Genomic DNA, 12,650 nt, shown 5'->3' on the forward strand with positions numbered 1-12,650 from the left:
CACATGGCATCCACGGTATCAGTAGTACCAAATGCGAGACTGCGGATGCGGCCACTCCAGTTGTGGATCAACTGCAATTTCCATCCAGAATGTGATCAACTGTACCAACCGCTACAGCTTCTGTACTCAGTCCTTTGAACCCTATCCTGGTGGACTGCTGACACCAATCTGATTTGTGGGGTAACTTTCCAATCACCGGAACCAAGCGTAATGCTGTATACTGATGCTTCCCTGTCTGGATGGGGCGTTTACTGTGCGTCGCTCCTAACTCAAGCACCTGGCATGGTCACGAGACTACCAGACATATCAGCTACCTGGAATTACTGGCGGTATTCATGGCACTACATTCTTTTCAAACCATTCTACAAGGTCACACTGTCCAAATTGCATCGGACAACATTGTGACTGTGTTTTATATCAACAAACAGAGAGGAACAAGATTGGTCTCGTTGGCACACTTTGCCCTTCGCATCTGAAACTGGTGCATCCCTCACAAGATCACCCTTCAAGCTGTTTATCTTGTTGGCACTGAGAACAAAGAAGCCGATTCCCTCAACAGATGCATGTCCATGACCCACGAGTGGGAGCTGGACCATCAGGTCTGCCAACATCTCTTCAAACTGTGGGGAACACTGACTGTGGACCTCTTCACCACCCACAGGAACTTGGTCTGCAAGACCTACTGCTCCAGAGTGGGCATCAGCCTGAACTCAATCGGGGACGCACTCATGATCTCATGGGAGAACGAGTTTTTCTACATATTCCCCTGATCCCATTAATAATAAAGACATTAGCAAAGATCTATCACAACAATGCTTATGGCATTCTAGTTACCCTATGGTGGCCTCGACAATCCTGGTTCCCCACTCTCCTTCAGTTGTCCAAGAATGTTTACATCATCTGCCTCAGATCCCACACCTTCTAACCCAAGTGCAAGGCACTATACGTCATCCAGATCTACGTTCCCTGAAGCTCACAGCTTGGCTCATCTGATAGCCTTTGTACAATCAACATCTTCAATACCGAAGTCATCCTCGGTACCAACAATTGCTGCTCATTCAATCTTTTTGCTACCGACATCCTCTGGACCGACAAGAATGCCTCCAGAGTTGTCTACTTCATCACCAGCCATCTCTTCGATATCAACACACTACCCAATACCGACACTGTACTTAGAACTGACATCGGTACCAACAATATCCGTGAATGTGACAAATCTTCACCCAGACATTCAGTTTATTCTACAATCTGCATTGTGGCCAAATACACAAAGTTCCTACAATGCCAAATGGAAATGCTTTACTTCCTTTGCCATTGCTAATCAATTTCTGCCTCAGTCTGCTACTATGGAGAACATTTTACATTTCCTACTCTCGTTACACCATGGGGGACTCAGACCTTCCTCCATTAAGGTGTATATTGCAGCCATCTTGCATCACCGAGGCTGCATAAGAGGCTCATCCGTATTCTCCCACCAGCTCATATGTTGCTTCTTACAAGGATTACAAAACCTTCAACCTCTGATCTGACTGATCGTTCCAACGTGAAGCCTCTCCGTCATCCTACAGGCTCTGACTAAACCTCCATTTGAGTAACCCTTGGCTACTGTCAACCTTCACCTAGTCTCTTGGAATACTGCTTTCCTGGTTGCCATCACATCGACGAGGAGGGCCAGTGTACTGTGTGCTCTATGTGTTGACCCTTCATACCTCAGTTTTCACAGAGAGAAAGTAGTCCTTCGCATGGGGTTGCAACACCCTTTCATCTTAATCAAGACATCGTTCTACTGGCATATTTCCCTGCACCATTGACACCGATTGAGTGCTGTCTACATAGTCTCAACATACACAGGTCCTTGGCTTTTTATTGATCACACACAGAGTCATTCAAGAAGACCAAACGTCTCTTTGTCAAATACTCAGAACATGATAAAGGAGCACCAATAGGGGCTCAAAGACTGTTGTAATGGATCATTGAAACAATTGAACTTTCCTACTGTCTGGCGAAATTGGACTTGCCGGTTGCTCCAAAGGGACACTCTGCGAGGGCTGTTGCTGCGTCTTCTGCTCCATGCAGGCATCCCAGTTCATGACATCTGCAAAGCTGCCACATGGTTGACTCCATGCATCTTCGCGAGACACTACTGCTTAGACATCAGGGCCAGACAGGATTGCTCCTTCAACTGTGCCGTCTTGTCAACAGTTCTTCAGTGACGACACCATCCGCCTCCAGGTGGGGTAAGCTTGTTAGTCACCCATATATGTGTGATGCACAGAGACCACGATGAAGAAAGGCAGGTTGCTTACCTGTAACTGTCATTCTTCAAGTGGTCATAAATGTATTCACACAACCTGCCCACTGGCCCCACTTCAGTTTCATATCAGTTCATATCAGTTTCTTTCTCATGGTACCAGGGTGCTCTACCTTGCCGGTCCCATTTATACCAAAGGTGGGGAGGTGCAGAGTTCCCTCCAAAACTGTTAAAGCTGTAAAAGCTTCCCATCAGCAGGCACTACGCAGGTGCAGCACCCATATATGTGTGAATGCACAGATGACCACTCGAAGAATGACAGTTACAGGTAAGCAACCTGCCTTTCTCTAAACCAACAAGTATTCCAATCACTTTGACTCAGTTGTAAATAATATTTCAACAAACTTTTTGTTCTGTATTAATTAAACTGCATATAATTGAATTCCCATGTATCTTTAAATTCTTCAATCAGTCTTCTGTTTACATAATTGATTAATTTTGCCATCATCGCATACTCAACCAACTTATTTTTCCAGTGTTTAATTGTTGGTCATTCTGCTATTTTCCATTTAGAGGTAACTGTAATTCTTGCTGCAGTTGTCATATATTTAAATAACTCTGACATATACTTTGAAAAAGTTTCTGACATAATATTCAAAAGAATATTCCCAGTATTCATGTTTTTGTATTTCCACTTGTGTCAACTTCCATTTAAAAAAAAATCACAAGTTAACCACATATGGTAAAGCATATAAAGTGTTTTTCAACCACTGGTCCATGGACCAGGATCACGGACCAGAAATTTCCTACTGGTCCATGAAAGAACTAATCTCCCTGAATGTATTCAGAAAAGTTAAAAATTTAAAGTCCAAAATAACACAATTATACTGAATATTTAAATGGCAGTGGTAATACAATTTATACGATCTTGTAATTTCAGGCTTTAAAGTTCAAGTTAAGAATGTTTTTGGACGCATAGTATGGTTTTATTCAGCACAGCGCTATCTGCAACAATAAGTATAAGTACCAGTATCAATATGTAGGGATTCTAAATATTAACCTCCCATTGGCTTAGGTATGATGTGCTTCAGCAAACACATGCATGTCACATGGTACTTATAAGTTATACTTGGTAGGGATACATGCTATCCTCCTGTCGATAACATGCATTCTGTTTGCAAATATTTTGTTGTGATATTTCTTAAAGCAAGTTATTTCTTGTGTCATTGTGCTGTAATTTTAAACCCTATAAAATGGAAAGAGAAAAACCCCAACATTTTAACCTTCTTCAAAAGTGAAAACAATAGTCAAAGGAAAATTATTGGTACTGAAAGTAAGCCAAAGAAACATGCTTCACATCTAAAAGGAACAGTGAAAACAAAATGTGTTGATACTTCAGTAGGTGCAACAGAAACCAAAAAAAACGAAAAGGAAACTTTCTTAGTCACTAAAGACTGAAACTTGGTTTCCTTGTAGCCACTGGTGTGTTGCCACATCCCTTGCATGGCAAATGATGCAATGAAACCTTCAAAACTTGCTCATCATTTGCATTTGAAGCCCAGTGATCTTATTGGCAAGCCACTTGTGTTTTTTGAAAGATAGTCTAACTTTCTGCCTACATTTTTTGGAGGACCCTTACTGGGCGCAATTAGAACTGCTCTCTCTGTTGTGGTACATAAGCCTTTACCCATGGTAGAATCATAGAAGAGTCGGAAGGGGCCATGAAGGCCATCAGGTCCAGCCCCCTGCTGTTGCAGGACACCAGTTTACACCATCCCACTCAGAGGGCTGTCCAGTTTCTTTTTGAATGTCTCGAGTGTGGGAGAGCCCCCCACCTCTCCAGGCAGCTGGTTCCACTGTCCTATTGCTCTGACAGTGAGGAAGCTTTTCCTGATGTCCAGCCTGAATCTGGGTTTACTTCTTCCTCCCCTGCAGGATTCATTTTAAAGCCCTCTTGATAACTTCATGCTGTGGCCAAACACATTCTTCACAGTTCTTATGAGGTACAATCCATCCCTTGGCAGCAGTCCATCTTCCAGGAAGTGTTTCTTGTTTCTAAACTACTTTATTATTTAGGCTGGTGCTTAGGGTCATTGTTCTACTGGAAAAATGACCCTCTACCCCAGTCCCAAGTCCCTTGCAAAGTGAAACAAGTTTTCCTTTAGAATTGCCTTGCATTTGGCTCCCTCCATCTTGGCATCAGTTCTGACCAGTTTCCCAGGTCCTGCTGAAACAAAGTATTCCTACAGCATGATGCTGCCAAGCATCGGACTTTGTGCCATACATGGCATGGTGCAGCAAGACCAAAAATTTCCATTTTGGCCTCATCAGACCAGATAACCTTTGCTTACATGTTTGCTATGTCTCTTATATGCCTGTTTGCACATTGCCCTCCTTACCCCAGTTGCTGAGTTTTAGTTGACAACATTCTATAGGCAGAGTCATGGCTGGTTTCACATGTCATGACAAGCAACCCTGCGGTTGATTGGTTCACATTTTTTACCTTTCCACTACAGGAGTCCCTTAGGCAGTTCACAATACAGGATTAGATCTAGGATCTGCCTTCCACATGAGAAAGGGGCCTTCTCTGAAAGGAAGGTGTCTGCTCACAGAAGACATCTTTGCAAAAGCCATTCAGAGAGCCCATGTGTGGGCTAATGTAACGGCATATAAATTGAAATTTAATACTCCCTTCCCCCCATTCATTGAGGTCCCCTGGCTCTCCATGTAGCATTTTCAGGAGCCTGGAGGGATTGCTGTGGGAAGGCCACTTCCATCTGTGCAGTTGAACCAGCATAAATCTGAATTGAACCCTCAGATGAAAAGCATGTACCAAAATAAATCAAAATAACCCCACAAGAAAATGAAAAAGAACTCTGAGTTTAAAAATCTCAACACCCCTAAACCATTTGTAGCAGCAAGCTAGAAAGTTAAAAGAGTCAAAAAGCCTGCAAAATAAAGAATGTCTTGACCATTCATCGAAATGCTAGAAGTGTGTTTAGGATGCCGGCTTAGCCCTTTGGCCCATTGGGAGCAGCCTGGCTCAACATGTTAAGTTAATACTAATGTGAAATGCAACAGCCTGTTGCAATGTATCTTTATCTTCTAAATGGAGCCCTCTTAGTCAGGGCTCCACTAACCTGAAACAGGAGCTTTGAGGGACTCTTCAGATCCCTTGGGAGTAGGATTTTTCAAGTAGGGAGAACAAGGAGAAGCCATAGTTCCTCTCCTGCCTCTGAGCCCTTAAAAAAAAAAAACTTCACAGTACATATTACCTCTGGCCCAAATGTGTCTCCCTCTGGGATACTATTCATAAGGGCAAGGGAGAGAAAAGTGAAACTCTCTAGAAGTTGCTGGACTGCATAGCTTAGTAGTTGGGGTCAATGGGATTTGGAGTCTAACAACATCTGGAGGGTGATGTTTTCTTAATCCTGTGTTTGAGCAATCCAGTTCCTTCTTCCAAATTCTTGTTTTCTTCCTACCCTTCCTCAACTGATAACTGAATATTCCATCATCTTGCAAATATGTAAGTACCACATATACACCCATGAAATCCATAAACTTCTGCATACCTGGAAAGTCCCCCAGTTATGAAAGCACTTGCTTATTTTTTTGTGACCCCCATTTCGTTTCCATACCAATGGGCACTCAACACCCACATTTGGTATTAGAAGGAATAAGTATAAACGGATCATTCTGAGTTCATTTCAGTGATGGATGTGTTCATTCACTGGTAATTTAATCTTGGTTTTCCATCAATTTACAGTTTAAAAAACCTACATGAAAATGAACACATTTAAAGTGTTTTTTTTTTACAAAATATACATTTTTGGGGGGGGGACATTCTATCCTGAAATATGCATTATCTACACCTGTTTACCTAAAATACACATTTATATGTGTTTTGGTACTTATCTAGAGCTGATATAGTAATGAATGATGTGGAATGGTAAGAAGACTCAAGGATACCTGCATTTCAATCCATGTATTAATCCAGGAAGTGTGAATGTGGTTTTGTTTGCATAGAAGCAGACTAAACAAACTTGAGAAAGTTATGTTAACCTCAACAGGCACTCCTGTTCACCTGAGGCATATATGGAACACATTTCTGTGGTGACAAATTTGCTTCTTTAAAAAAAAAAAAAAACAGGTATCAATATTTCAAGTCAAATGTAATAGAACAGAAATAGAGTGATAAGTGACTGAACACTAGTTACTGTTTTGCATGACTTTTATTAAAATAAATTTTGCTTGGCACAAGTTTTGCCAAGCACTCTCTTCCTGGAAACTTTTAAGCTTTCTTGTAAAGAAAGTCTCCCCAATCCAGCTAAAGTTTAGGGTGACTGAGAGTGCAATCATTCTCTCTCTCTCTCTCTCTCTCTCTCTCTCTCTCTCTCTGAAGAGAAAGTCCCATTGAACTCAGTGGGGCCTACATCAAAGTGGGCATGCATTGGGTTATCCTTGAGAGTAATTTCCATCAAAAGTAGTGAGACTAACCTCTGGGGAAATGTGGATAAGATCAGACTAGAAGCTTCATAAAAAACACTACAGGTTAAATTTGTTACGAGTAATTTGTTTCACTAGTTTCAATGGAACTTGTTCTATCATTAAGGTCAACTTAAAACTTGAAAGGACTTTTCTCACAAAACTGGAATCAACACCAACCACAGATTCAAATAAATGTGCTGAGAAGAATATGAGCTTTACTTTTCTTTTTGATTGCTATCCATCGTGTACAGTCCAGCTGGTTGCTGGTGGCAGGGTAGCAGAGGCAAAGTACTCTCCGGTACAGGGTGGGCTGGGTTCAAACCACCCCATCTGTGTGAGATACCCATTTGTGCAAGGATTGTGAGTGCTTGCTTGCCTGCCTGCTGTTTGACCCACTGCCTATCATGGAACGCAGCTTCTGGGAGCAAAGAGCAGAGGGTTGCTCACCTGTCATGTAAGATCCTGTTCATGGAGGAAACTGATACAAGTTAGCGATCTGGAGAGTTTCAGATGCTTTAGCCATTGGGGATGGTGGTGGTGAATAAAGTCGCTAACTGATCAGAAACAACGGAGCCTGGACAGCCTTCACAGCTACCGTCATGCAGAAATGAACTTGTCATGGCATTTTCATATCCTAGTTGCTGAAGATACGATATTAGGCACAGGTACAAGGGCTGGTTTTAGTATAGCATGGCTTGTGTCAGCCATCCCCTCTACTCTGTAATAAGCACCACCAATCACTTATGATCCTACTTCTACCTCAGCTTGGGGGCTCCTTGTGTGAATGTGGAAGGGTCTGCCTATCTGATCTTTTGAAACAGAAGAGCATTTGTGGGTCTTAAAAGCCATACAAGGTGAAAGGCTTGAAACACCCCAAAATGGCTTGCAAAACCACAAGGAAATGGAAAACCTAAGCTGCACCAGCCATTCCAAAATGTGGACAAGTCATTTTCTCCAGAGAGCAGATTTTGCTTTATTAGCATGGAAAACTGGATGGATGACTGTTTTCGGCTGGGTCGTTTTGTCATTCCAAAGAGAGTGTTTACTTTGGGATTTCTTTCTGAAAAAGCAGGAAATGATTACTATTTAACGAATTCCAAACACTGGTTTGCAGTTCAAATCTCAATGGTTTCTCCACTTCCCTGTAATTCTAGTTGCTTGACCTTCTAAATCTAAAATTAATTTGACTTGTTGGAGGAAGTGTTTTAGTCTCTGTGAAATGCCATATTTGGAACTGTCAATGCAGTGGAAACAGATAGAATCTTTCAGAAGGGTTAGATCCAACTAGGAATAGGGTGACTAGGTGCCAAAGAGGACAGTGTGTCTGCTCATTTAGGAGGAAATTACAGCTGAATTTCACTTCTTCTGTAGGAGCTGATTAGTGAAGTCAAGTTAGGCATACCTATGCTAAATATGCAATCTGGTGCATGTGAACTCAGATGCAAGTTCTGAGTTCATTGAAACTTATTCCCAAGGACAATGGCCTTTTAATGGTTGGTAAGACTCATGTTGATGTTCTCAGCATTTGACAATGATCGTTCTCAGCATTTGACAATGATCGATCCAGAGTTTCTTGGGGTTTGGTTCAAAGTCTCTGTAGGAATTCTGCAGGATGCTACCCATCTCAAGTCACTGTTTTACACAATCCATTGGCTTAAAAATGTCTAGTGGCAGGCCAACCAAGCTGATAAACATCTAACTAGATGCACCTTTTAGTAATAGGAGTTTTTAATGGAGAACTGATAAAACCCAGATTACTGAACATCTGTTCACATTCTGAAATAGATACCATCAAAGTTTTAACAGCTGCTTTAAGGTCAGTTCATGTCTGCTTATATGGATGAGCCCCAGCTTCCTCTTCTTCTGAGGCCCAAGCCTAACAGGCTTCCTGCTGGGTTTGGGGCTTCAATTGTTGGGAGGCAAGCCCCTTCCTTTCCCAGCCCTGCAAACCATTTTGCACGTTGGGTATAAATGTTTTGCAAAGACATCTGCCTTCTTCCCCTTCCTCTCCTCTCCCCCGGTGGCACTTCCCAAGGAGAGAATGCTAAATCAAGTAATTTAGCGCTTTTTTCCTGTTGTGATTGTGCTGAATGACCAGCCATTGATTTAAATGGCTTAGCATATAAAAGACTGGGAGAGAAACCTCAGGGTTCCTCAGGGATACAATTGAAGCAAACAAAATTGGAGAGAGGTTGTCTGGAGGCTCCTGGGCAGCTCCGGCTGTGCACACTCCCTGGTCTTCAGGGCAGGGATGCATCTCCTTCAGCTGCAGGCAGGCAGCAGGGGCCCAGACAAGTGGCACCATGCAGAGCAGTATGCATCCAGCTGCAGAGAAACACCCACATTCTGTGCATGCTCTATCACTCTCTGGGGAGCAAGGGCTTTTAGTATGAATAGGCAAGCATGAGAATTCTGTTTGGGCATTAAAACTTGATGACTTTGTCTGGTTTGACCTTGGCAGATTTCATTCTGTCTCCTGCTACAGTAGTGAGTGGGGCCAATAAGCAGATTCCGGTTTTCTTTTTCATTTTTGCATGGTGGCAAATTTACTTTTGGATCTTGAAACCTGTATAATTGGGGTTGCTATTTTTTAAAAAATGGCAATATAGTGCAAGCGCACGTGGTGGCAGGACTGCTAGTTAGCTCTGCAAAGGCATTTTCCTCCTTGTAAATTTCCTTGCAGTGTCATCCTCACACATCTCCCTTTAGCCCAGGAAAGCCTTATTTGGTATGTGTGCTTTGAAAGTGCTTCAAGTGCCACTTCCTCTTCCTGTGGAGAATGGGATTGACAAGAACTCCAACAAGTCAGGAATGTGGCCCTGCTGGACTGAATGAACCAGGGCATGGAGAGGGCTGACAAGGATAATTACAAGAGGGGCATATGCCTCTGCACCATAACTTGTGATCATGTGCATTTGAGCAAGACTGCACCTTTTAAAAAATGGATTAAAATTGATAAATGCATGGCAACTGAAACACTTGTCAGAGTCCAGGTTTGATGCTGCAGCTTCAGAGCTGCCTGTGTTATTGGAAGTACTAACTGAGGCTGGCCTAAAATTCATGTCTGCAAATATTTTAAAGGGTGAATAAATGTGATACAGGTCCCTAACCAAGAATGGAACAGTGAACTGGAGCACCCATCTTGCCCAGCCAATGGAGGGCTTCATTATTATCTATTTTGCAGGGGGTCAGATATCTTACACTACCCTTCATTCAGCAAAAACGGATGTTTCAAGTATACTGGCCACCATGACATCTTTTTGATAAAGGGCTTAATTCAACTGGCCAGTTTTTGGAGGTGCAATGCCGCTAATGCTTCTCCTGAGATAAGTGCAACAGCAAATTAATCAGAACATCAATGTCCTTGCCAGGAAAGGAAGGCTTCCTGTATTAGTTGCTTCCTTCAGAGACAGTTTGTAATTCCAGTTATTGATTCATTTTTCCTGCTTCATTACACCAATGGGAACAATGTAGTGTCATGTAATTCAGATTTAATTAACCTCTTAACAATTACTGCACATGATTGAAAGAAGCAGAAACATTTAATTACTTGGGCCATAGTGGGAGTCTTGCAAAGGAAAAGCATTTATGTGGGAGAAAAGCCCCTCAGCACTATCTTCTCAAATTAGCAAGGAACATCCTTCTCCCTTTTTATAAACAGACTTTTCCTGGGGCAGTTTCTGTTGATGAGGGAATTTGTAAGCTTTCCAAGAACTACTCACAGGCACCACAAATAGCTAATTTCCAGTAGTAACTTTCTGGTAAGGTTTCTACTCATTGCAGTGTTACCTGATTTTATGAACCATTACACTGAAGTACTAGGTCATGAGTTAAGGATGCAATCCAATGCCATTTCCCTGGGAGTACGACTCACATGAGTCAGTGGGACACACTTCTGAGTAGATAGGATTGTACTGTAGAATCCAAGCAACTTTTACTGCTAGTCTCTTGCACAGCTGGTGGGACCAGACCAACTTCAGCAGTGTCAGAGTAGGCGTCATTCATATTCCTTGTGCAATTTAAGTTATGTACCCTTTTGAGACAGGGCCAACTTGCTTTGCATCCAATGGCCTCGAATAGGTTCCACAAAGCAATACATATGCTGATGGCAACAAGGATGAGTTCTCAGTTGGCAGCCTCATCCAACTTAGTGCCCCCATACTTGGGATGACAGCTCCCATCATCCCTGGTCAGGGGGAGGGCAATGCTGGTCTAGGATCTCCCTTTACTATTGGCAGCCAAAATCCTAAGATGTGCTCATTAGTGATTGGGTTTCAGCCAAGTAACCAAAGAGGATGTCTAGTACAGTAAAGGTTCCCCCTTGACATTCAGTCCAGTCATGCCTGGCTCTAGGGGGCGGTGCTCATCTCTGTTTCCTGGCCGAGGGAGCCAGCGCTTGTCCGCAGACAGTCTCCGTGGTCATGTGGCCGGCATGACTGAACACCGAAGTGCACGGAACGCTGTTACCTGCCCACCGGAGTGGTACCTTTTTATCTACTTGCATTTTATTTATTTATTTATTATTTATTTATTAAAACATTTTTATGCCGCCCCATTCGCCGAAGCCTTTCGAGCTGCAAGGTTGGCAGGAGTCTAGTACAGTATAAGGGAATTTAACAGTTTCCTTTAGAGGGAGTTCTGGCTCAAGAAAGTGCCAGAGTAACCAGGTTTGCTGTGAAGGAAGGTGCCCGTCGGGCACTCCTTAACCTCTGGCATCCTATTGCCAGCCCATGCAAAGAACCATGCCAAGGACTGCTGCCTCTCTGCTACACCAGTTCTGGCAGTCTTTATGTGTTGTTTAGCACAGCAGCTCCTGATTTAGTCCTCTTGAAGCACATTTGTGATCATAGAAAGAAAAATGTTCCACTTACAATATTCTTTCACATTTATTTTTTAAAAATGGAGTAAACCAGCACTTACCAATGGTACTATTTCAGCAGGATTTCAGCAGGATTTAGGTCAAAGTATGTTTACTTTGACTTAAACCCCATGGTTTTCTATGGGTCTAATTTATAGATAATTGTACACAGTATTGCAGGCTTTGACTATTTTTAAAAAATGCATTTGCCATCTTTATTTAGATAAGCATTTGATGCCCTAGCTCTTGCAAATTCTTTTGGACAAATATCTAGGTACATTTATGGTTTTACCCATTTTTGGCCAGTGGCTTTCCATATTGTTCAGAAAATGGTGGAAACTGCCTTGGTTTTCAGTAGGTTGGGGGTATATTTCAGCTAAAAAAATGTTTAACATATATTGGTTACCTATGGCAAGAGACAGCAGACTTCAGGCTTATGAAATTTACTTGTTTTTCCCTAAAAACTCCAAGATCCATCAATCTGAAACTGCTGCAGGAGAAATACATTTAGAATTAAGTAATTTTGAGTCCAGTGAGTTGTTCTAAGTACAGAAACTAATGCAGCTTTCACCTACTCAAGACAGAAATCCATCCAGGTTACTTCACACTTTTTTCATTTCAACCGTATGATGACTGAATTAAGTAATAAAGATGAACATTTTTGTGCTGAAATCAACATGCTTCTCTCTTTAGAGAAAATATTCCACTATTTTAGTATCATACAGTGCAAACCTAAGAATGTTTGCTCAGAAGGAAATCCCATAGAGTCCAATTGGCCTTACTTCCAGGTAAGTGGGAATAGCATATAAGGCATTTGTTCTCTGCTAAGTGTACTTAAAATCGTATTGTGTGAGTTGTTCAACTAAAAGCAGTTTAGGGGCATCACAGAGCCTTCTGAAAAGAAGACCAAGAAATGTTGCACCTTAGATTTGAAAAGAGTCTTTTGTGTACAGTCTCACATTTTGTAGCCCAAAAATGTTTACCAGTAAGAGCAACTTTTGAAAATATAGCTCCTGACAGCTCTGCTGTGGGAGGACCATGGGCAGGCAGGGC

This window comes from Varanus komodoensis, unplaced genomic scaffold (assembly GCF_004798865.1).
Source record: "Varanus komodoensis strain SLA01 unplaced genomic scaffold, ASM479886v1 scaffold40, whole genome shotgun sequence".
Taxonomy (NCBI): domain Eukaryota; kingdom Metazoa; phylum Chordata; class Lepidosauria; order Squamata; family Varanidae; genus Varanus; species Varanus komodoensis.